Source organism: Amborella trichopoda, chromosome 12 (genome assembly GCF_054954075.1).
Source record: "Amborella trichopoda isolate Santa Cruz 75 chromosome 12, AtrichopodaSantaCruz75HAP2 v2.0, whole genome shotgun sequence".
NCBI lineage: Eukaryota > Viridiplantae > Streptophyta > Magnoliopsida > Amborellales > Amborellaceae > Amborella > Amborella trichopoda.
Genome location: NC_142347.1, coordinates 8,483,362 through 8,489,973, shown reverse-complemented (window position 1 = coordinate 8,489,973; position 6,612 = coordinate 8,483,362). Strand labels below are relative to the sequence as shown.

The following is a 6,612-nucleotide window of genomic DNA, read 5'->3' as shown; positions in this document are numbered from 1 at the left end:
GGGTAAAGTTGGTCTAAGGGGTTAGAAGATATAATACACGAGATCTCTATGCAGCAAGAAATATTTTGAAATCTTGAGTATGTTAGAAATGAAATTTTAAAAGAAGATGTATGGATATATTTTCCTTAGTATTTAATAGGAATTGATTTACAAAAATTCTTGAGATTGAAATTATACACTTATTAAAGCATGATCTTTGTGTTATGTAAGACCATCAAGATTTTTACGACCGACAAACCTTTTCCAAAAGAATACTTTGGGGTAACAACACTTTTAATAAAGGATGATGTTCATGTAAGGTGTCCTCATTATATTATAGAAGTAAGGCCCACCTCTAAAATTTGTTCTAAGATGTAGTTCTAATGTCAAGAAATATTATGATGGCTTGAAAATCTAATTTCAACATTAATTGTAAAATCTACAATTTCAAAAATCATTAAGATCGAGTAGATCTATAAACACATCAAAATCCTGAAATAGACGGTCTAGATAACTTGGAATATGATGCACTACTTTTAAGACATAAATTCTTTTTTTTCTTTACATCCACACATCTCAAGGCCAAGATGGTTAATTGAAAGTTTTCTAATATCAAAATACTCTCTTGTATAGAAATTTTGAGTTACAGAGTACTTCAATAAGATAAGGTTGACACCCTATATAAACTTTATGCTTTAATACCGTGCATTTTACAACACATTTGAAATAGAGGGAATGACTAAGGGCCTATTTGATAGCCTTTCTAGTATTTTATGGAAGCTTGGGAACTTGTGTTTGTTTGAGCTTAGAATAATTGGCTTCTGGCGATTTGCAAATAAGCTAGTTAACTTAAGCTACCATACAAGACCAATTGTAGGTCACTCACCTCAACCCCAGACCTACAACTCTGAACCAAACAAAGACTTGGTTGAAAAGTCGACAAGATCAACCTCGAGTCTAAATCAAGCTTCGGACCCCTGGTTTTAGGTTCGTAGGCTCGGTTTACAAGTTAGTTTGTTCCATCCTTCTCCCTTCTATTTATTTTTCATATTTGATGTAGTTTATTTTTAGTTCTTCTTTTAAAACAAGTTACCACATGGGTGTAGGACTTGACTTTTTAAAGATTCGTGTCAAGTTTAATGGTGATTCTTTGGAGTCCTATACACATAGGTGGGGGACGGTCTTATAGGATTATTTCTCTTTTCTAAAGAGTAATGATCCTATAGAAACCTCCCCCAACCATATGTGTAGAACCATAAAGGATCACCATTAAATTTGAAATGGATCCCTAGAAAAGTTATCACATGGGTGTAGGACTTGACTTTTTTAGAGATCCGTACCAAGTTTAATGGTGATCTTTTGGAGTCTTATACGCATGGGTAGGAGAGGGTTCTATAAGATCATTTCTTTTTTCTAAAGAGTAATGATCCTATAAGACCCTCCCCCACCCATATGTGTAGGACCCTAAAGGATCACCATTAAATTTGGTAAAGATCCCTAGAAAGGTTATCACATGGGTGTAAGACTTGACCTTTTTATATATCCATGCCAAGTTTAATGATGATCCTTTGGAGTCCTTCACACATGGGTGGGAGAATGTCCTATAGGATCATTTCTCGTTTTTAAAGAATAATGATCCTATAAGACCCTCCCCCACCCATGTGTATAGGACTCTAAATGATCACCATTAAATTTAGCACGGATCTCTAAAAAAATTATCACATGGGTGTAGGACTTGACTTTTTTAGAGATCTGTACTAAGTTTAATGGTGATCCTTTGGGGTCCTACACACATGGATGGGGGAGGGTCCTATAGGATAATTTCTTTTTAGAAAAGAGAAATGAGCCTATAAGACCCTCCCCCACCCATGTGTGTAGGACCCTAAAGAATCACTATTAAATTTGGCACAGATATTTGGAAAGGTCATCACATGGGTGTAGGACTTGACTTTTTTAGAGATCTGTGCCAAGTTTAATGATGATCTTTTGGGGTCCTACACACATGTGTGGGAGAAGGTCTTATAGGATCATTTCTCTTTTCTAAAGGGTAATGATCCTATAAGACCCTACCCCACCCATGTGTGTAGGACCCTAAAGGATCACCATTAAAGCACGGATCCCTAAAAAAGTTATCACATAGGTGTAGGACTTGACTTTTTTAGAGATCCATACTAAGTTTAATGGTGATCCTTTGGGGTCCTATACACATGGGTGGGGGAGGGTCCTATAGGATAATTTCTTTTTAGAAAAGAGAAATGATCCTATAGGACCCTCACCCACCCATGTGTGTAGGACCCTAAAGGATCACTATTAAATTTGGCACAGATCCTTGGAAAGGTTATCACATGGGTGTAAGACTTGACTTTTTTAGAGATCCGTGCCAAGTTTAATGGTGATCTTTTGGGGTCTTACACACATGCGTGGGAGAAGGTCTTATATGATCATTTCTCTTTTCTAAAGAGTAATGATCCTATAAGACCCTCCCCCACCCATGTGTGTAGGACCCTAAAGGATCACCATTAAAGCACGGATCCCTAAAAAAGTTATCACATAGGTGTAGGACTTGACTTTTTTAGAGATCCATACTAAGTTTAATGGTGATCCTTTGGGGTCCTACACACATGGGTGGGGGAGGGTCCTATAGGATAATTTCTTTTTAGAAAAGAGAAATGATCTTATAGGACCCTCACCCACCCATGTGTATAGGACCTTAAAGGATCACTATTAAATTTGGCACAGATCCTTGGAAAGGTTATCACATGGGTGTAAGACTTGACTTTTTTAGAGATCCGTGCCAAGTTTAATGGTGATCTTTTGGGGTCCTACACACATGCGTAGGAGAAGGTCTTATATGATCATTTCTCTTTTCTAAAGAGTAATGATCCTATAAGACCCTCCCCCACCCATGTGTGTAGGACCCTAAAGGATCACCATTAAAGCACGAATCCCTAGTAAAGTTATCACATGGATGTAGGACTTGACTTTTTTAGAGATCCATACCAAGTTTATTAGTGATCTTTTAGAGTCTTACGCACATGGATGGGGGAGGGTCCTATAGGATCATTTTTCTTTTCTAAAGAGTAATGATCCACCCATTTATGTAGGACCCTAAAGGATCATCATTAAATTTGGCATAGATCCTTAGAAAAGTTATCACATGGGTGTAAGACTTGATGTTTTTAGAGATCTGTACTAAGTTTAATGGTGATCCTTTGGGGTCATACATACATGGGTGGGAGAGAGTCCTATAGGATCATTTCTCTTTTTTAAATATGGTCTTGTCTTTATTCTAAAATTCTTAAAAACTTTATCTTTAGTGGTTTTTCAATCTTATAGCCCTACAACCTGGCATTATTGTTGGTCCACTATAGAGGTGTCCCTAGGCTAATATCTCTCATGGACTTCAATTTGATGGAGCTCTGATATCTACCATTGATCAACTCCATTTGTGTTCGAAAGTCTTGGTGCAGTGGTAGGAAGGCTGCAGGCACTTGATGCTTTCATGCGTAAACACTCCTCTCCCTCTTTCTCTCTCCTAAACTCTCTAAGCTCTATCTCTCGATCTGTCATCAGCATAAAAAGCCTTACCCTTCTCTCTCTCTCTAACTCTGCTGGTCATTCCAAGCGCCATACCCACATGTTAGGGTTTCGGATCTATAGCCATTACTACTGCTCTCTGATCTAAGCTATTGTTGATTAAGGTTCATTTTATATGGTACTTTTAAATACTTGATCATCATCATCGTCATCATCATTTTATCCTTTTTTCGATTAATTGGGGTCAGCGACATGAATCTTGGTTTTTCATTCTGCTCTATTAAAGGTCATATCCTCAATGAGGTCATAAGTCCCCATATCTTTTCAGACTACTTCCAACCACATGCTTTTGGATCTACCCCTTGCCTTTTTAAGTCCTCCCACTTGAACTAATTCACACCTCCTAACAGGTGTTGTACTTGGTCGGTGCTATACATGATCAGCTCACCTACGTCTACTCTCTCTCATTTTATCGCCTATTGGTGCCACGCCAAAATTATCTCAAATAGATTCATTGCGAATTATATCCCTTATTGTCTTGCCACTGATCCCTCTCGACATCATCATCTCCACTACATTTTGTCCTTCCAACATTCCATTCCATAGAGCAAAGCTGGACTCACCATTGTCCTATAGAACTTGCCCTTCGGAATACTGTTGTCTCATAGAACTTGTAAATACTTGATATGAGCTTAAATTAGAGAATATTAGTGTAAAACTCCAATACATTAAAATTTAGATAATAATAGGATCAAATTGAATCAATTTTGTACCTACAAATAACAGCATTTTCTACTAGAAATTTGCAACAGAAAGCACCATGATTAGTAATTTGTTGACTGTTCAAGACAGATATGTGATTAAATCAACGTAACTGGATCACATTTTTGAAGAAGTTTATCACAAAATTCAGCATCATAATACTTATTACTGCTGAATTTTCATTAAAAAAAAAAGAAAAACAAACTACAAAATTGATAGTGTGGATCCAAATTTTATTAAAATACTTGTTAAAAAACCTTGAGGTTTGTTATTAATACTTAAGGTCTTTGAAGAGATTTTTCTTCTGCCAGTTGTAGACACCCTGTTCCGAATTTACTTTTTATTTTGAATTCTTAAACATGGAACACGCTATCCCAATACACCATAGGAGACACTTTATCATAGTCATTCCCAAATCATGGTCTAGCCTAGAATGTTCTTTAGATATTCTATATTCCCTAAATATTTCATTTAAGGAAATTAAACAATCTCAAATATCCCAAAATCCCATAAATCCCAAAACTTGGTAAACCAAAATATTCAATAAATATTCCTAAGATCTTTTAGAAATCACAGTTATCCTATTTTTGATGCCAAATAATCCCAAATCCCAAAACAGACATGTAAATATATTATAATCTTCTAATATGGAAACCATATTTCCAGATTACGCAATTTTTAGAACCTGAGAAAGAGTAGTCACGCATCGTGACTCTCTAGAGGCATTTAATCGATTGGACCTCCACCATTAGACTCAACTTGACGTTCTGATCAAAACTATCAAGAAATCGGTAAGAGATGCATCCGACCTGCAATATGCAGCACAGAGGAGAGAGGAATTCATGCCGCACATTGCGGTGAAGAACACGTTGCACCTGTGTACTAGTCCAGATCACTACCTTTCTGTTTTCGAGTGTATTTTGCCGATAAAGGTAATTTTTGCAGCCATTTCAATAGAAAGTGGCCCGAGCAGAAACCCTGACCCTAATTCCAGTCATAAAAACCTTGCATCCTTGAAAGTGTAGCTTTGAGACCTCTAAACCCTAGACTATGACCCTGCTGTAGCCACTCTCAGCGATCAAAATTAGTTATTTTTTATCTAACAGAATCCCTAGATGTAAAATCCCTAGGAATTTCTCTCCCCTTCGATGCTTTCATTCAATCAAGATCATCAATCTCGAAGATCAAGGAGCAAAGATGTCAACTTCATCTTCTCCATCTAATCCGCGCCCAACTCCAAGTGTCAGGCCTCAGGACCCAGCTTCTTGGTCCTTCCCTTCATTTTCTTTATTTATTTTTATTAGTTGATCTGTTTTGTGGCTCTCCTACTTATTTTGTTCTATTTTTTAGTAGATATGCTCTTCTTATTCTTCTGCTTTTATTAGTCTCTTAGTGAATTTTGTTCATCTTCATGTACCTCTATTTTTATTCTCTAGCTGCCTTTATTATTTTCTTAGTAGTTTACTTTTCCTGTTCCTCATAGTTTTGTTCTCCTTTTTGTGTTCATTTCAGATTTTGCACAACCTCAGCTGGCTCATAGTAGTTTAGTTTTCCTGTTCCTCATAGCTTTGTTCTCCTTTTTGTGTTCATTTCAGATTTTGCACAACCTCAGCTGGCTCAGCCGTAGATTTGTGATGAATAGGTTTCTTTGATGATGATTTCTTTATCGATTTGAATTTGACAGGACCTACCTCTTTCGACTCTTTTAAATAACTAAGTTACACACGTTCCCAGATATATCAGATTTCTCTTAGTCTGGTCGGTCTCGGATTTGCATGTAGAAAAACCGTAGAGGCATGCCTTACTTGGATCGTTCTTATCTATTTTATGCTAAAAAAACTGTGAAACTTAATATCCAATTGGTAAATTTGAATTATCCACAATATGTGACAAATTATTGGTGATGCATATTATCTAAACATGAAAATGAAATTGGATCAAAAGGGCATTGATTTTTTGCTACAATAGTAGCAGTAGAAAATTGAACTCAACGCTGATAATTTTGAATCAATTCATGAATTTTTTTAGCAACAAAACCTTGGCATATTAATCTTAATAAATGCATTGTCATCTCATGCATATATGGAAATCGTTTGTACATGATTATAAGATGACAAGATCATAACTTATATGTCTTTGTTAAAGAGAATGGCAGATATCACAAAATTGAAATAAATTTTATAGTATATAATGCTTTTTTATTCTTGAGTTAAGTTCTTATGTAATGCTTTAATTGAATGTTTGAATGGTACATCACAAGCAAATGTTTTTGTAATATTTCTTAACTAGAAGGTTGAGGTGAAATAATATAGTTGGGTTGGTCATTCCTTTAAT

General features: G+C 36.1%; 1 long non-coding RNA gene across 1 annotated transcript; it reads left to right on the top strand.

Annotated features, from left to right (window-relative positions):
• Nucleotides 1-4,846: 4,846 nt before the first annotated feature.
• On the top strand, nt 4,847-6,611 carry LOC148779420 (uncharacterized). Its single transcript, XR_016045143.1, has 2 exons — nt 4,847-5,210; nt 5,791-6,611. It is a non-coding gene; the product is annotated as an uncharacterized LOC148779420 (long non-coding RNA).
• The last annotated feature ends 1 nt before the right edge of the window (nt 6,612 follows it).